This window comes from Agelaius phoeniceus, chromosome 3 (assembly GCF_051311805.1).
Source record: "Agelaius phoeniceus isolate bAgePho1 chromosome 3, bAgePho1.hap1, whole genome shotgun sequence".
NCBI classification, from domain to species: Eukaryota; Metazoa; Chordata; class Aves; order Passeriformes; family Icteridae; genus Agelaius; species Agelaius phoeniceus.
The window spans coordinates 27,770,308-27,789,659 of NC_135267.1; the positions used below are offsets into that span (position 1 = coordinate 27,770,308).

Sequence of the window (19,352 nt, forward strand, 5' to 3'; positions counted from 1 at the left end):
TAAAAACTTTATGACTTTGCTTTTATCTCTTCATCTCCTGGAAGCCCTCGGGTACCAGCAGCATTAGAAGCAGTGCCTGGGGTTATGTGAAGTATTCTCTTGGGCATTGTGTCTTCTCCTTCTCTGCCTGCGTTTGTTGCTTTTCTGCCCTCATTCCTTTCCCCTGATTCCCAGGGATGCAGCATCTGAGGATCCCGCTCCAGAGAGCTTTCCGCTATCGATCTGTGCTGTGAGTCTGCAGACAAAAGGTCAGTTCTGCAGACCTGAGCAGGAGCAGTAGCACCTTGGCTTGCTCAGCAAGGGGGCTCCTGGCAGACAAGAGGCGTTTCTCCCTCCCTCCCTCCGGCAGCCGTGTGCGCTGCCCGCTCCGTGCCCCGGCCGCCGCTGAACGGCAGTGCCCCGCACGGCTCATTTGTATTCTCAGTGCTTCGGGTGCTCTCTGATGCCGTGGGATTCTGTGCCATGGCCGAGTTCTCGTGGCTGTGACAGAAAACTCCAGCAAAGAGCTCAGCCGGCTCCTAGCGATGGCGAGGAAAACAAGGCAGGGGCATGGCTGCACTTGGGATGCTTCCCATCAGGAAGTCTCTAAAACCGCTCTGTGCAAATGGAAACACGCCCTGCAGCTGAAACTAGAGGAGGATGAGCGTGCAGGCGTCTCCCGTGGCGGCACCGCTTTCGCCGGAGTTTTGGGCCAGGTTGCTTCCAGGGTGAGGTTATCTCTGCCAGAGCGGCTCCTGCCAGGACTGGCAGCCGCGGCTGGAGTTATCGCCGCTGGCCGCGGCTGGGTGGAGGGCTGGCGGCTGCCAGGTTTTTGTAGATGGGGGCTAGTGGTGCCGCTGCATCAGTATTAAGCTGCTAGCATAGAGGGAGGGGATTCATTTGGTTTAAGTAAGAACTTGTGAATAACGCTGAGGAGTTTTGCGATGTATTTCACTCTTAAGTCCTTCTCGCTCCTTTGGTGCAGTCACAGCCCGAGATTTTCCTCTGCTGTTGAAATACTCCATAGCTAGAGATAAGTCCTGGTGCAGGCTCACCGCTGCTAACAGCAACTGAAGCTGTGTCGGGGAGAGTCAGCCTGTGGCACACGTGATCTAAAGAGTCTGATGCTCTTTAGCAATAAAAGCTGGAATTTTTAATATGAGTATTCATGTATTTGTCGTGCACTAGACATAGTCTGCTTTCAGAGCAGCATGTAGCCAGTGCGTGTACTCTGGCTGGAGGCAGCTGTTCTTGCGCACAGAGGGAGGATTTTACCTTAAACTTGTGGTACCTGGAGATAGGTGGGGTCAGCTGGGCAGAGATCCCTTCCTAACTTTATGTGAACTTAGGAGCAAATGAAAAGGACCACTGTGCTGAGTTTGCTGAAATTAAGCTTGGATTTGCTCTCAGGGATGTTTGTGCCAGCTGATACTGGTCAAGAGCACTAGAAGACATGCCAGAATTTTGCTTGACTTTACTGAATTTCGTACAAAGCACACATTACATATGTAATGCATGCTGGAAGCTCTTTGTGTTTTTTATTCATAAGTAGCTAAATGAATTTGTCACTCTCCTGTATTTTAGCATTCAAATGCAACTAGGGAGAGCAACAGTGAAATGAATATGCAATGTGGCTTTGTCTTGCAAGCTGGCAAAGGTCTGTCTGATGGTCTCTGTGACTCATGCTGCTTTTTAAAAAACAGATGCACTATGTGAGTTAAGTTAGCCTTTACCTAGCAGCAGCTGATCAGATGGACTATCTTTGATTAAAACTCATGCATATTTGGTACTTAAATATAGCATCATTAATAATACGTAGTTTATGTGCCGTCTGACCAGTCTCTGGGTTTACCTATTGCAGTATTTTTATTAAGTTGATCTTGTTCTTAAATTTCTCAGCATGAATTCTTCTTGTTACATTCTTTGTCTTTAGTACAGCCAGAATTGAAATAAAATATTTTGAATTCTCTAGTGTGATCTCTTCTTTCCCTGCTGACTTTCATTTTGTATTGTTTATAAGAGAAATTAACTGAAAGATAACAGAACAAAAAAAAAAAAAATTGAAATAGTACTGTAGATCCATCAGGCCTCTGGACAGTTCCTTTATTTGCACTTTTTTTTTGCAACTTGCTAGGAGCAGATTTTTGAAAATATGTTTGAAGATTCAGATTTTTGGGAATGATGGTGGAATTGGTAATATTTTAGGATTTCAAACTGATCTGGTGCTCAAGTCCAGCAGCCACAGATGGAGATCCCAGCCTAAGTGATCCAGAACTGCCCCTTTGCAAGCATATTCCTTGTCAGGGACATTCAGTTGCTAATTGGTTAAATGCTCTCAAGTACTGAGCTGACCTCATTCCTTTACCTTCCTCATTTTTGGGGCAGTAAACATTGCAACATCAAAAGCTTCTGTTTCTGCTGAGCTCGGTGGAAAAAAAAAGACACCCAGACAAAGGACAAGGTTAAAATACTTGTCTTCTGCCTTCTTCTGGTGGTCTCAGCAACCCTCACTCGGTGGTAGACAAAGCAAATCTCCCAGTTAATGCTGTCTGCATCCCACCTGAGAAAAAATGTTGGGAGAGAAACAGCAGTTGCCTAGAGTGCCCTGTTAAAACAGGGTCGTGCCTCTGTACTGTTGTCCCCTGTGACCGATCCTCTCGGACCTGGTGCTGAAAGGATGTCAGCAGTGAGCACTCACTCTTGCTGCTGCCTGCCCCGTGGCAGGGCAGGAGCAGTCTGGTGGTGTGGCAGGGTGGGCTCAGAGCCATCTCAGGTGTCACCCTGCTGCCCACATGGCAGGGACTTAGCTCTCTGGGTCTGGGTTCCACCACAAGGGCGGGAAGCCAGAGTGCCTGTGCTGTGTTCCCTGTGACAGCTCATGCCAGGAAGGCTCTTTGGGACTGAGAAAGTCCTTTGGAGTGAATGGGCTCTTGGTGGTGTGTTTTTGGATTTTTGGGTTTGTTTTGGGTTTTTTTTGTTCAGGACATGGAGGTTTTGTTTTCTGGCTTTGAACTAGGAGACGCAGGGGTGCTCTTTCATTGCTGAAGAGAAGAGCCACAAATACCTCTACCTATTCTTTCTTGGCATGTTGTTTTATTCCTGCTGTCTTAAAGTGGATCACAAGCAAAATGTTGGCTCTTCACAGCTACAAAAGCTCCACTTAGATTTGGCAGCTCTTCCTTTAGGGTGAGAAGGCATGTATAGGTAATTATGCTGTTTACTGTAACCTCCCCTGCATAACAACTTATTCATTTTGTCTTCTTAATGTCAATCCTCTTTTGTTACCTTCTGTCATTACCATGTCCTGAATTGGTTGTGTGGGGATGAGATCTATAAAACTGTTTAGACAGGAATACCATGGTGGCTGTTGGCCTCAGCTCTTGCAGTTTTTGTTTTTCTGTTTTTACAATGTACAAAATTACATTCTTCCAGACTGCAGCATAAGCTTTTCAAAGCTGTTTTGCTGTATAATAGACTAAAGAAATTGATGTTTTCTGCATGATACTCAGAGCACACTTCTCCTTGTGCATCCAGACACTTCAAAAAACTGACTATAATCTTTGTAATGTAGTTGCTAATTTGTTTTGTGATTATTAAATGTGCTAAAATGCAGAGATTCCTGCAGTTGATGCACACTATCATTGAAAATGCTTTTTCCCTTAAATGGAAGAACACACAAGGACAAATGAAAAGAATAATCAATGAATTACACAGAAGCTGGTCTGTTTAAAAACTTTTTTCCAGGTCAGATTGCTTTGCTATGACCTTTCCTAAGGCTGTTTAAATTTGGTATTGCAGCAATACAGTTAAGAGAGCATTGCTTGGGCTGACATCCCTGGAGTTCCTGAGTGCTGATTGGTAAAAGTGATTTATAGCTGGGTTTCTGAGGGCACCAAAGCCTGTTCCCATCATCCAACAGAACAGCATTTAGGTCTTTGTTTGATGAGGGTAATGCAAACAGTGACATGAATTGATTTTTTGATTGACAAATCAAATAAATGCTGCCTTCAGTCTTATTATGGAAATAACTTGTAAAGTTGCTGTTGATTGTGTATGCATTGGGTCTCCTTATATCTATTTAATGAAATTAATCTCCTGAAATTTATTGCCTTGGTTTCTCTGTTTGTGTTTTCGCATTTAGAACATATTATCTTACAGGGCAAATAAGAGCACAAGAGCAAACTTGTCTGAAGTATGTGGTTGGTAAATGCTTTCCTGCTGTATTGGATGCATTGGAGAATTATTTTCTTGGTGAAATAGTCGACTTGTGTGAAACAGGAATAAACCTTCTTACCAGCTGTAGAGATTTTACAAAAAATGTGTGCTGCTAAGTGCAACTGTCACTTCTCCATGAAGAAATGAATCATCCTACTTATGCTGAGCTCAGTGCTGTGAGTTGACATCCCATTGCAACTGGGTATTTTTCATGCCCTTATTAAAACTTTATTAACTGTAGAGTTTGTGCTTCATTAATGATAGTTTTGTTAATGACCAATGGCATACTGGGCAGGTAGAATTATACAAACATTTCATGAGCTTGTATTTAAGCTAAAGTTGTCTGTGTTTAATTGACCTCTATGTCAAAACTTTGTATCAGACATATATGCCTGCCAACTGATATGCTGTGGGCAGTGGCTAAATATGCTGACTTGCCCTAGAATTTTCAGGAGATAAAATTTGCTTGTGCAATATAGCAAATGTGGAATAAACCTTTCTTCCTGCATTTTCAAATTGTGCTCTGCACTTTGATCCCTGCATAACCCTCCTCTTTGAGACTCTGGGTCAGTGATTTGAGCAAAGTGACTGCTCTTCTGTTATCACTTGGAAGCGCTCCTCTCCCTCTTGACCTTGAGAAAACTGTTTCTCTTCTTGCCAGCTGTCTTTGCAGTCATTGGAGGGTAATTGCTTTCTTCCTGTGCACATGTTCAGGCTCTCTGCTTTAAAACATCTACTTGATTTCAAAAAGAAGGTAGTCTTGATTTCAGGTAACACCCCAGCTTTTCTGTATGCCAGTGGGAGTTATTGTTTGTGTCACCTTAAGGATGTTATCAGAGTTAGACAATAACTAACAAGTATTATTTTGCAGAATAATGTAGTTTAGTTTATTAAACCAAATACACCTCATATGTTTAGCTAGTTAATTCATAAGCAAGCAAGTTTACCAGTTGTTTTTTTTTTTTTCTTCCCTCACTTTTTGCTGTTAAAAGTTTGCTGGGAAGCATTTTGAGTTAAAGCAGTATTTCTGCTGTGCCTGTGTTGCCTAAAGAGCCCTTAGCAAGTGCTAGTTGGGGGAAAACACGTTCTTCCCTTAGATGCCACACAGTTAAGGTTTGGAGCAGACCACAACTTTGTGGAGGAGCAGCTCTTCTGCTGAGTTAAAATCAGCTCTTAGAAATCAATGAAAGAAATTTACATTTGCCACTACTGTATCGTCACCATAGTGGTCTGAAAGTAGAGATCTAGTCCTTGAGCTGATCCTGTGTCCTCAGGTTTGGGTTCACTTGAGACATCGAAGATTTGGGAAACTATAAGCTTTTGTACCTTAATCTATGTAGGCTTCCCTTTAGATATGTTACTTCTGTGCACATAATTGAATCAGAAACCCTCAGTTAACCTTTTCCTGAAGGAATATTTCTTGCTCTTGGGTTACTTTTAAAAATACTAGTGTTTCAAATCATCATTTTGAGGATCATCTCCTTGCCAAACAGTAGGGAGAACCTTTGACTTAAATAACAATAATTAAACCTTTAACTGGTTAGGAGGACAACATTCTTCAATGTTTAACATCGTCCTGCCCTTTAGAAAAAGAAACCTGAGAAACCTTTTTGCATGCTGAAGTTCAAATGTCATGTTACTTCAGGGGCATGGCCTGTGTGCTTGCTGGAAATGCTCTGTGGGGTCAGTTCATTCACATGGCTGCTCACCTGCTGGTGAGGAAGGGCCACTGTTGGGAAAGGCACACCAGTCTGGATTTGGCTTTGGAGGACACAGTGAAAGTTGCACTTGCATTTTATGTACGTGCTTCTGTGGGTTGCAGGGCAGCAGATGCTTATGGTGAATGTCTGATTGTGGTTTGGTGGTTCATTTTTGTTTTGCAGTATTGATGTGGAGAGTTTGCTCTTAGCTGATCACAGACCCTGTGAACTGGTGCAGACTCATCTGGTTGTCCTAAATTAGGGTCATGCATTTATCCCTTGCATTTTACATTTATCCCTTGATTCACTTGGTGTACAGTGGCATTTTGGCATGTTGTTAAGGTTTGCATTAATCTTGTGAGCATGACTTTGTGCATGCATAAAGCCTCATTAATGGGGAAAATACTTGTGTTTGTACAGCATGGTGCAGAATGTTCTTTTTTTATCAACATATGTGATAGAATGACAGAAAGTAAGCTGCCAGTACAGTAGGCCTGGTTACTTACAGATTTTTTTTCTCTGGGTCTGTAACATGCCTAAGCAGAAAGGCCTCTTTCAAAAGATTTGAACAAGTTTTTTAGTATTTTTTTGAATTCTGACTTGTTTGCCACCCAGAAGGTGCAGCTTAGACCATGGTTGCCTCTGCAGCCTCTTGTTTGCTCTGGCTGTAGGAGGGGTGGGTGGGGTTGCCAGGCCTCAGCCATGGGCTGGGAAGGTTTATGTGAGTGTCTCCATCACCATCTGCAAGAGCCTAAATCACAGTGTAAGGACCAGAGGAGAACACAAGTACGAGGGAACACCAGCAATACAGGGTGGCAGATCCTTACACAGAGATTGAGAGAGATGGCACTGAGCAAGTCAGTGAGGAGTACTGCATTTGTTTGTTCAGCTAAAAAGGAGGAGTAAAATAATAGTAATACAGGTAATCACAGAAAGGCCACTGTGTTTCAGTGTAAATCATTGCCCTGCTAATGCATGAATTGTTGCTGCAATTTTCTTTCTCTACTTTCTTATAAGTAAAAATTGTGCATGGCTGTAAGTCATTTTTAGAGTTGATGGTGTCAGACCACTTGTCATGTGAGTTTAAATAGTAAGAGCTGTGTGTCCTAGTTTCATCTGGAATAATTTTCTTCTTAGTAGCTGGTACAGTGCTGTGTTTTGGGTTTAGTATGAGAATATTGTTGATGACACACTGATGTTTCAATTGTTGCTGAGCAGAGTGTGCTCTAAATCAAGGACTTACCAGTGTTCCATGCTCTGCCAGTGAGCAGATGCATAAGAGACCAGGAGGAAGAACAATCAGGAGAACAGCTGACCCAAACTGGCCAAAGGGATATTCCACACTGCAGAATGTCATGGCTAGTGTGTAAACTGAGGGGAGTTGGCTGGAGGCTCCAATTGCTGTTCAGGGATGGGCTGGGCATCAGTCAATGAGTAGTGAGCAGCTGTAATGTGCATCACTTGTCTTTCTTAGGTTTTATTCCTCCCTCTCTCTCTTTATCTCCTTTTTCATTATTATTATTGTTGTTGTTAATGTAATTGATAATTTTAGTCATTTATTAAACTGTTCTTAACACTCAGACTTTACCTTTTTCTGATTCTCTCCCCTATTCCATCAGGTCTGCGAGGGGTGAGCAAGCAGCTGTGGGGTATTGTTTACCAGGTAGGGTCAAACCATGACACTCTGTCCTCTGGTTTTGCAGCCCTCATTAGGTTCCCAGTAATTTTTTCTAGAGGCCATACCCAATTCTCCACTTTTACTTGACAGGTTCCCAGAACCTCTAACTTCTTTATTCTTTTTTTAGCCCTTTCAAAACCATCATCATCTCCCTTTGAAGCACACAAAAGCAGGCTGCAAGTCTGGTCATGCCTTGCAGAATAAAAATAATATCCTTTGGTACTTCTTTGTATTGATTTCTTCTTCCTTCATCACTGCTAAGTGGCTGCATTATGGTGCAGGAAGGGACTGCTAATGTTGTTTTCAAATGCTTCTCTTTTTTTAAAAGTCTGTCTTAATTGGCTCATACTTTCTAAATTCAGTGCTCCACTTGTTTAGATCAGAGACTTCAATCTAAACTCTCATTGAACAATTGCAGAGCTATGATGAATTTCCAGTTGTGCAGACTGAATGCTTCTTGGTTTCACAGAACACGTCAGGCTCAAACGATGCATCAGCTCAGGTATCGGTTGCATATAGCACAGTGCACTTTTCTAAGCATCTGTGGGATTAACTTTGGATCTTAAAATATACATTTAGGAAGCTGTTAAAGTACAGTTTTGGATCCTGAAGGGTGAGAAACAGAGATGTTTCTCTGTGAGAACACAGTAGTGTCTCCAGATTTTAATTACACTTTACTGTCTATGAAAAACAGTCCTCTTGGAGTGTTTTATTTACATCCTTTAGTGTTGTGTTGCCTTCAAAGGAGAGATGCATGGCCTTGGAAGGAGATGACCATCTTTGAACCTGCAGTGACTAAGGGGCCAACTGCACGTGTGAAGAAGCCTAGCAGAGGTGTGATGTGGTTTTCCACCCCTCTCCTTAATTTTTTGTTGCTGCAAAAACACACTTTTCACACTTTTGTATGTCTGTCTGTATCTCTTTTTCAGTCTTTGGTTTTAAACTCTGACTCACCCAACACCCTGAAGGGTTGTTTTGCAGAACAGAGGAGCAAGGCTGGGTTTTGCACTGAACCAGTGAAGCTTCATCAGCCATTGGTCGTTCTGGCACATCCTCACTTTACAGCATCACTGCTCTTCTAAGATTCTTATCAAATTCCCACCTAAGCTGTCAGTCATTAACGTGAGAGTAGAATATTAACAAAAGTTTTTGATAGTTTTTAATTTTTGTTTTTTACCCCACCCTTATTCCTCCACCACACACTAGTTCCAGTGTGGGGATATGAACTTGAGCATTTAACTCCCTGGTCAAGAATAACTGGTCTGTTTAATTGAAGGGTCCTTTTGCTGCTGTTTGGTTTAGAGATGACACATCTGTGTGGAGGGCTTGTATTACACAGAGATAAGAACATTGTGGAAAAATAACCTGCAACTATAGGAATGGTGTTTTGGCACTTGAAAAATTGCTTAATGAAAGAGGTTTTTGCACAAAAACATGTTTTACTTTTAGCACACAGTAAAAATAGAGATGTGGTCGTGGTGAGATTCCAGAGGGGAAGACTTTGAGACAGCTGTTGACATGAGAGAGCAATTTAATTGTCTGAAACATTATTCTGTATCCTCCACAGTCTGTACAAAACATGTATGAAATAGGTACACTCAGAATAGTACTCAGAATGTGCTCAGGGTTTACTTGCTGAGCAATTTCTAATATGTTGATATTTTTATAATTAATGCATAGAGTCTTAATATAGAGGCAAAAAAGCACATCTTTTGCCCAGAGTTTAAAGAGTTGCTTTACAAGTGTTGCTGATGAAACACTACTTGATTCTGTCCTTTCACTCCTGGCAGAACATGAGCACTTATACACTGTAAGTAAGGTTTTCACTTTGCTGCAGTCAGCATTGTTTCCTATGTGTAAATCACCAATTGCACAGCAATGTGTTTTTGTCATCTAATAAATTTAATAATAAGCTTTGGGCATCAAGTGAAAAACACTTGGTATTATCAGAAAGTCAAACTTCCAACTGAAATTTAGTCTTGGGTTACTGTGTTCAAGATGTGTCTCAAATCACTGGTAGGGTTGTTGTTTGTTGTTTCTTACAGCACAACATGTTTCTTACAGTATAACATATAAAGCTGTGAAATAAAGGAGATTCTTCCCTTCTGTCCTCAAGCCCCTCAGGCCAGGGTGTAGCAAGAGGTTTTCATCATATTCACTGTCTGCTTAGCTTTTTATTTCAGTCTTTTTCTGTGTATTTATTTTCATTAGCCCCACTTCTGTTGGAATACTTTAGCTGGGTTTAGAGTGAATGAAACATTCAAGTTATCTTTCCTTGAAAGAAACGTTTTGTTGGTTCTTCATGTGTTTGGTCTCTTGATGGTTACCTTTTTCCCTCTTCCCCTGCCTAACCTGCCTTGAGACCATCCTTAGCCCTGCAGTTATCAAGACAGAAACAGGCTAACACATCCTAAAATCTGTCTCTTTCATAGTTTGAACATATCAAGGTTGGGTTTTTTTTTTGTTTGCTTTTTCTGGTGCAATAATCTGTCAGTTCCTGCTGCTACAATTATAATTAAGAAATCTTCTAAGCTAGCTCTGCCTGACATATCCTGTGTGACCTTTTGTTACTTTGTGCTTTCTTTTTTCTGCAAGTTTTTGTACTTTTCACTAGAACCATTCCTCTATGTAAAATGTTGATTGTGCAATGCATTTTATTTTGGCCTCCTCTTAATAGCATTTTAGAGTTCTGCATTAGACATTCTGCATCTTCCATTGTCTGTCTGTTTCATTTGCCTTTCTTTCAGCTGTGGTTCCTTGCTGGGTGCAGTGTGTTGGCTGTGCTCATCTTCAGCCATGTAAGACCTCTTCATCACCCACATGTTCTCATCGTGCTGCTGCTTCTCCTGCAGTAAATCAGCAGTGCGATGGACCCAGCTGAAAGCTGACCTTCTTGCTTGGTTGGTTTCTTTGGGGCTACCTCAGTTTTTCAGGTTCCTTCCACCAAGGCATGGTGGAGAGTAGGGAAGGAATGAAAGCAGCCTTGCAGCTGTGTCACATCTGTTCTTGTGTGTTCCTTGTTCCTGCACACGCCCTGGGTATGGCAGTATAGATGGTTTGTGGTTATGGTTATAGAGTGGACCGGGCTGAATGGAGAAGCCAGAGCAAGGATCAGGTGATGTGATGACTCTGAGCCTGAGGGCTGCTGATGGGCATGAGCTGGCATCACAAGTGGATGGATGGAGATGCATATCTTTGGGAGAGTGAGTTGCTGAAGATGTTTTTTAAGAGGCTTTACACACATTGTGAGGCAGAGGAGACATGCCTGGTGCCCCACTTTCCAGGGGATTGCTGCTCTACAGAGAATGGGATATCTGCAGGGTTGGGAAGGAAACCTGTCACCTGCTGTTTGGCTGGATATTGCTTTGTCCCCATATTTAAAGCAGATATATTACATCAAGTTACAGTGCTGACCCTACTGTTGTTCAGTGCTTGTGAAAGTAGGAAGCAAATGAAGCAAAACCATCTGCATCTTGGTGCTGGAGCTGGGGGCTCAGTTTAGCTGTGTTCTTCCTTGGAACAGACTTTAATGGCAGCAGGGTTCTCACTGCACCAAGAATTTGATACCTCTTATTGAAAGAAAAGAGTGGCTAAACTTTGGAGGAAAGGTACCTTTTCCTAGAATTCACTGCCTGACTTCTGCAAGTAACTGAAGCCTTTATATTATGAGCTTGCAGAAAACATCTTGGAAGTTGCCAGATATGTGGAGTTTTTTTCCTCCAGTAGTCTTATTTAAAGTTCATAGAAAGAGCAAGTGATAAGATCACACACAGCTGTACCATTACAGAATTTCCTTTTAATTGGTTGGCTGGTCTTTCTACCCTTAAAGCAAATAATAAAATATAAGAAACCGCAGTACTTGCCTCTTGGAGCAGGGTCTTTTGATGAAGTAACATTTCAGAAAGTGCTGCCAAAATCAAACAAAGAAAATGTGCAGGTACCAATGCTTTATTTTCTAACTTCTCCAGGACTCAGTCCTCTTTCATGGGCCTTTGTTACAGCAATGGTTTGGTACCCCAAAAATTCTCAGCAGAAGTTGGTTTGACATGGGTCTGGTGCAGGCAAGGATGTTCGGCTCCTCAGGACTCACCAGTCTTTGCTGTCCTGAGCTTCTATAACAGAAATGCCATCAGCTGGCTGCATGGCTTTGGCAACAATAGCAATTTACAGATGTGTGAAGTGTTGTACCAGAAGGGAAAGCTGTGGGGGAATGATCTGACAAATGCACCTATGCACCTGTAAGAAAGCTCCTGTCTCTTTGTTTTCCATCCCCATGCCAGGACATGTTGTCTTCACTTTCAGTACTCCTTCTGCAACCTGGGCAGGAACAAGGTCAAAAAACTTGATTTCTATAGTGTTAGCACCTTTTTCCTTTAGAAAGGCAGTTAGATCTTAAAGGTAGTTGATTTTCTGAATAATGAGCCCTTTTTTTTTTTTTTTTAATACTGTTTTGAAGACAGGGGGTTTAACAGGGCATATAATGGTGAGGATTCTGTCCTGAGCAGCACAATGCCATGGCATAACACTTCTACCTAAAGTATTTTTTTTAAATTTTTACTTCTCAGAATGGTAGGAAAAGGAGGAATTTTTTTTTGTACCTCTTATTTAAAGTTAGCTGTCATTCATACCTGCCTGACCTCTGTTAGTACTGTTTACTTATGTATGATGGTACAGTCTGGCATGATGTTTAGCATCTCAGAATGAAGGCACCAAGTATTGGTACAGCTGCAGCCACACAGGGTCTCACAGGTGTACAGCCAGAACATAGAAAAGTTTTAAGATTGACTTCTCATAGGATGGGTGACTGTATAAAGAAATGGGGTACATTTATAGTGCCAGTATGCATCCTTTCTTATTTTAGGTAAAATTACAGAAATTAATTTGTATTGAGGAGTGTAACTACTTCAGTGTATTGCATGCAATTTTGTGTGCTGGGGCTCTCCAGAGAATTTCACTTCTCCCACAGCACTCCAGGTACAACCCCACAAGCATTGGAAATAGAGTAAGCACATAAATAAATACTTAACATAGTGTAGCTTGCCTAAGGGTGACTTGTTTGTGTGCTTTTTCAGTGTGATCTATTTTCCAAAACACAAGTGGTCCTCTGAAAGGTGTCAGTTACCCACCTGAACACAGGGGTTGTAGTTTCACATCTTAGGAGGGCATCTTAATTCAGGTTTTATGTGCACTCTTATCCCTGTACAAGTCAGATTTGCATGGTGTAGCATTACCTTTGTGACTGTCATGCTCAGCTTTCATGGTCTTCTAATTCCTCCACTTTTCATTGGATTGCTGTATCTAGTCAGCATGTGAACCTGAGATAACCTTTTTATAGCTAAGCTTTGTTTACAGAATAACTGCACACAGCCATTTTTTGCTTTGTACAGTGTTTCACACGTGCAGGAGAATTTTAAGTACTTTTATAAATTAGATGGCAAACTTTCATGTGTCAAACTACTAAATGCAAAGGAGGTAACCAAGAGTTACATATCTCCATGCTTTGAGTTTTACTCTTGAGATGTCCCCTGGGTTCAGACCTGAGAGCAGGATTTTGGCAGAAGGAAGTGGGCAGGTGGATGACAAATATTCTTGGTGTTCAGATTTGGTGGTGCAGCTCCAGGTGTTGGAGGAAATGAGGGACATGTGGATGAAAAGTCCCACTTGTCACTCTTTTTTCCTACCTATTTTTAAATTTTAATATGCAGTTATGAGGCATGGGCATTTAAAGAAAAGGTAAGTTGAAGCTTACTGTCTTGAGTACACAGTGCTCTTGAATGCAATGGTCCTGCAAAGCTGGGCTTCTCCATTTTTGTCTTACTGACTGTAGTCTCATTGGTTCTGTTGTTAGAAAATGCAGTGTTTTGACCAAGAAGGCTCATTAAAATAGGCTTTGGGGAATGTAACTTTATTTTTCTCCTCTGTAATCACAGAGATTACAGGAATCCCATTATTAAAGGAGAGAAAAATTTTCAGACTTTCTTGCAGGTGGCTTTTGAATGAAAGATATGAAACCAGAAATGAAAGGTCTGGACTTAGCTTTTTTCCCTTCATCTTCTCAGCTGTCTTTAGCTTCCCAGGCCTCCTGAGGCTAATTTTCAGTTGTGAGCTGCAGTTATCACAGAATAAGCTGAGGTGAAACGGACCCACAAGGATCATGAAGTCCAACTCCTGGCCCTTCACAGGACCATCCCCAGGAGTCACACCCAGTGCCCAAGAGCATTGTCCAGACACTTCTCAAACTCTGTCAGGCTGATGCTGTGACCACTGCCCTGGGGAGCTGTCCCAGTGCCCAACCACCCTCTGGGTGAAGAACCTTTTTCTAATACCCAACTTACACCTCCCCTAGCACAGCTTCAGGCCATTCCCTCAGTTCCTGTCCCTGGTCACCACAGAGCAGAGATCAGTGTCTGCCCCTCCTCTTCCCCTCACAAGGAGCTGTAGCTGCAGTGAGGTCTCCCCTCAGTCTCCTCCAGGCTGAACAGACCAAGTGACCTCAGCTTCTCCTCATACAGCTTCCCCTCAAGGCCCTTCACCATCTTGGTTGCCCTCCTTTGGAAGTTCTCAAATAGTTAAAATATCTTTTATTTAGCGTGGCACTCAAAACTGCCCCCAGGGCTCAAGGTGAGGCTGTCCCAGTGCAGAGCAGAGCAGGATAATCCCCTCCCTTGCCCGGCTGGCCATGCTGTCCCTGATGCCCCCCAGGACAGGATTGGCCCTCCTGGCTGCCAGGGCACTGCTGGCTCAGGCTCAACTTGTCATCAGCCAGGACCCCCAAGTTCTCAATTACAATACCAGCACAGCTTTTGTAAAAAGATGGAGCTTCAGATTCAAAAAGTAGCTGCTAATAAACACTGCCCATAGTGCTTTGGGAGGGGGGCTTTGAGCAAAGCTATCTAGCAAATGCTGTGCTTTGGCTTTTCTTACAAAAAGTCAACCTTGTTGCTCTTGTGCCATTTACATATTCCCCCTATTTCATCTAACCTAGTTTGTTACAGACACTCTCCTCTGTTTCACTCTTCTGTTTTCACTTTCTTTTTCTTTTTAATAAAAAGGAAGCAGTTCTTAAACCCTAGGCAGAAGTTCTCTGCAGTGTCATTGCTGTATTGCAATCACAATTGCAATTGCATTTGCAATATTACAATTACAATTGTCGAAATTATTACAATTACAGCAGTTGAAATAAACCTGCATGCTTTGCCTTTTCTTCCTCCACATTTTATTTCTGTAGATGCTCCTTCAGTCTTGGCTGTGTTGCTCTCACAGCATGGGCTGTAAGCTGGCAGCAGTGAGGAGGTCTCCAGGATTGCAGTGCTGGGGTATGGTCACAGTGTGCAGGCACAGGATATAGCCCCTGGACACTTCATTGCAATAAAATGCATCCTCTTGTGAAAACCATAGTGCTGAGTGATGCCAGATCTGCTGCTGCTCAGGGGGGTCTGCAGCATGAAATGTCCTTGTTTGTAGATGGATGCTGGATGCATCCTTCTGGCATGTAGAGGCAGTCATGAACCATTTTTCTCTGATTCTTAATACTTCCATGAGTGTGTTTGTGTGCTTGTTTCTAACTTGCTCTTCCTGCTTGGCCATCACCCTTGCTGGTTTCCCTCTGTCTGAAGTCATCCCATGCCATATCAAGAGCTGTTGAGTGCAAGGGGATGAATTTTGTGTGAGTGTTCTAATCCTAGGACAGTTGAATCCTAATTTGAGCTATTTTAGATCTGCTGAAGGTGTAAATAAAATTGCAAGAAACTATCATTTCTATTAATTTGCCTATCTGAAGATCATTAGATTCTGATTTTATGAGGTATTGTGTACTGAGTGCAATTAGTTATTCTGTTTTGCAGTATTCTTTCTAGTATTTATTTCTGTTTTGTAAAATACTTTCTTACCACGTAGCTGTTTATGTAATAAGGTAACTATTACTGAAGGATTTGAGGGAATGGTATGACAGGAGAAGTAATGTCATGAAATTACATATACATATATATATATATGTAATTTCATGACATCAGTTCTCCTATATATTATCCCCTATATACACCCCTTCCCAAAGTCTTTCTTTAAACCATGCATTTTCAAATGGTTTGAAATCCCACTGAGGTTTAACTGTTTGAAACTAACTTCTCTCCTTTGTCCCACATTTGTTACACTTCTCTGAATTTTATACAAATTAATTATTTCTAAACTTGTTTTATGCTGGTGCTGCTGGTGAGTGTGAAAGCTCAGAACTGTGGATCCTGGAGGGTTTGCTGCTGATGCCAGGGGGCCAAAAACCTGAATCACATTGCTAAAGATAGAGATTTAAAATAAAGTTTAAAAATATCTTCTTGTATTTTAACAAAATTTAAGTGCAAAATCTGCAGCACTCATGCTTCACCTGGTTTCCCATAAAATAAATATACCTCCACTTTCAGATCAATATGGACTATAGTTTATTCTGAAGTCCTTTCTATTGCTAACATTAAGCGTGGTTGGGCCCTACAAGGGTGTTCAGAAAGGGAAGAAAAGGGTAATCTGGAGCTGGCAGGAAGCTGAAAGGCAAAGGGAACACATTCAAGGGGCAGTTAGGGCTTGGGGAATTGAAAGGAGAAACTGGGCAGCTTTGGCAATGGACAGAAAGTGGTGACAGCTTTGATTATCAGTGTTGTCTTCCAGTTCTCAAGCAGCCGAACGTTTTCAATTCCAGTACAGCTACAAAAGCAAACAGCAGTGTGATCACTGGGTTTTTGGAGGAGGGATAGTTTGTACTTTTGGAGGAAGAAGAGGAGTCACCTCTGCAGTGGCAGGGACTGGCAAACATTACTTTAAAGAGAAAACACAAATCAAGATTTCCAAAAGCAAGTGCCTAAATTTAGGCTTCGAAGTCCTAATTTAAGAACAGAAAGTGGCTGTTTTCCAAAAAGGCTGAGCAGCCAGGCCTGACAGCACATTTCTCTCAGAAGCCAGAACAATTATTTAGATGCCTATTTTGGGGATTTTATTAGAACTCAAGTTCAGGCACTTAGCTGTGAAAACTGGGATCTGTTTCAGGGAGTTCTTGAGCAGCCGGGTGAGAGCTGGAGGATGCTTCTGAAGGGGAGCAGGCTCCAGTGCTTTGAGCTTTCAGCTTAAAATGTTTTTTGTTTTTTGTTTTTTTTGCTGCTGTTTGATTTGCTTAAAAGGGTGCCATGGGATAGAAAGCAAACCTTTATACTTTTGTGCATCATCTTTACACCTAGAAAATTACTCCAGGGAGAAACTCAAGAAACACCATCAAAATGTGATGAAGAATTCTTAAATTACTTCATAGCATAAACCCTCTAGAATGCATTTTTGTGGAAAGCGTAGGGGAGAATTTCCTTTGAAGGGCAGAAACTGGTTGAAGTCCTCCAGTATGTAGTAGCCATTTCCTCAGAGAGTAGTTTACATGCATTAGAAGAGCAGGCTGTCAGTGCTGGTAGCCTGTATGAAACACTTTCTATAAATAAATTTTTGAAATGTATTCTACAAGACAAGCATGTTTCCGTGTAGGCTTTAAACTGTATTTTTGATTGTTACACCAAGAAGCATCAGGGCTATCAATGCCTGGACTGAGCAGTAGGACAGAGCTTCACATCTGCTGCCCAAATATTTGTGTGGTTGATGGAGCATGGTGGCTGTCTCAGCTCATAGTGCCAGAAATGAACCCAGGATGCCAAAAGATCAAAAAAAAAAGTCTGTCAAAATCCAGAGGATTATTGAAAATGTAGTATTATAATGATGTTGCTCAATTTGTTGGGGCAAGGTGCAAGTTTACCCTTTGTTATATTTGTGTTGCAGAATTAAAGTCCAGTAATTTTGTTTGTTTAAAGCATCAGATAGGGTTTTTTTCTGAATTAGATATTTGGACTTGGAAGACTGAAATGTCTTCCAGACTCTGATCCAGTTTGCCCTGGTCAAGTGCCTTATTGCGTTGGTAAAAATTGGTGGCAGAGAGGATGATTTATTTTTCCATTGCAGAAAGGCAGGTTAGGAAAAAATAACTGGTGTATATAGAGGTACATGTTTTAAAAAGCATTGTGTGGCCCAATTGGGTCTTTTTTCCCTGACTGTAGGTACTGAATAAGGCTATTCATGTAATCAGTCATTTTCTACAAGGCCTTTGACACAGTGCCCCACAACATCCTTCTCTCTAAATTGGAGACATATGGATTTGATGGGTGGATTGTTCACTGGAAAAGGAATTGGTTGGATGACCACCTCCAGAGAGGAATGGTCAGCGACTCAGAGTCCTGATGGTGTCCCTCAGGGGTCTGTGGAGGGACCAGTACTGTTCAGTGTCCCCATCAGTGACATGGACAGTGGGATTGAGTGCACCCTCAGCAAGTTTGGCAACAGCCAAGCTGAGGGGTGTGGTTGACACGCCTGAGGTGCCATCCAAAGGGACCTGGACAGGCTCAAGAAGTGAGTCTTGGGAGCCACATGAGGCTCAGCAAGGCCAAGTGTGAGGTCCTGTTCCTGGGCTGGGGAAGTCCACAACCATCAGCGTGGTTTGGGGGATGAAGGGATTGAGAGCAGCCCTGCTGAGAAGGTCTTGGGGGAACTGGTAGAGGAGAGCTGGCAACGTGTGCTTGCAACCCAGAAAGCCAGTTGTGTCCTGGGCTGCATCCAAAGCAGCGTGGCCAGTAGGATGAGGGAGGAGGTTCTGCCCTTCTGCTCTGGTGAGACCCCACCTGGAGGGCTGCATCCAGCTCTGGGGTCCTCAGCACAGGAAAGACCTGGACATGTTAAAGTAGATCCAGAGGAGGTTAGAGAGCTGGAGAATCTCTCCCTATGGAGACAAGCTGAGCAAGTTGAAGCTGCTCAGCCTGGAAAAGAGAAGGCTCCAGGGAGGTCTTATTGTGGCCTTCCAGTACCTAAAAGGGGCCTACAAGGAAAATGGGTACAAACTTTTTAATAGGGACTGTAGGGTTAGGACAAGAGACAATGGTTTTGAACTAGAAGGCAGATTTAGACTAGATGTAAGGAAGAAGTTTTTTCAGTGAGGACATTGGAGCACTGGAACAAGTTGGTCATAGAGGTGGTAGATGCCCCATGCACAAAAACTTCCAAGATTGGATGGGGCTCTGAGCACCTTGAGTGGAAGATGGTGAGGTAGTTGGACTAGATAAGCTTCAGAGGTCTCTTCCAAACCATTCCATGATTCTGTGAATAGTGTGCCTTGTTGTGGGATGACTTGTAGGTAAAGGAGCTGCTGATCTTCTCATGTGTGCGGTCAGCTGCAGAATTTGTTTACCTTACTTTCAGTATTAGGAAACAGGCCAATCACAGTGTTTCAAATGGCCACTGGTTTAATTTTTCTGGGAGTCGATGTTTCTCTGAATTGGGAAACTATTCTAATTTAAAAAGAACCCTTGTAGTTGCTGCTGTTGAAGCAGTGTTTAATGTTGTGTGGCTGTTGGCAGGAGACTTGATGCATTTTCACATGACCCCCTCTCGAACAAAAGCAGATTGTTTCCTTCTGTTTTTCTGTTACACAAATGAGTTCCTTTTGAAACAATTTCTTTTTCTGCAAATTCTGGAAATCGACACCAGGAGTAGTTTTTCCTTTGCTGTGTCTTTTACAATCTGCTGTCAGATAATGCTGGCACAAAAAGCTGTATTGGGGTACCAGCCCAAAAAAGCTGAGACCTCTGTAGAGGGCCTCCTCCTCTTGGGGAATGAGTTTTCTCTCAGTTTTATGGAGAACTTCAATGTGGACTTTCATTTCTTGCTGTCTTTACTATAGCTAGGCAGAGTTTGTTTCTGGTTTCTAACTTGTT

At 42.3% G+C, this 19,352-nt stretch overlaps 1 protein-coding gene across 3 annotated transcripts in view; it reads left to right on the top strand.

The window, feature by feature from the left end:
* ELOVL5 (ELOVL fatty acid elongase 5) overlaps positions 1-19,352 on the top strand; it is a 39,446-nt gene that overhangs the window by 1,103 nt on the left and 18,991 nt on the right. The window contains exon 1 of one of the 3 annotated variants that reach the window (XM_054629910.2): positions 175-248. The exons of the other annotated variants lie outside the window; for them this stretch is intronic. The gene's annotated coding sequence lies outside the window, so the exon portion shown is untranslated. Of the gene's footprint in view, positions 1-174; positions 249-19,352 lie in introns of those variants that run through there. 3 annotated transcript variants of the gene reach the window in all.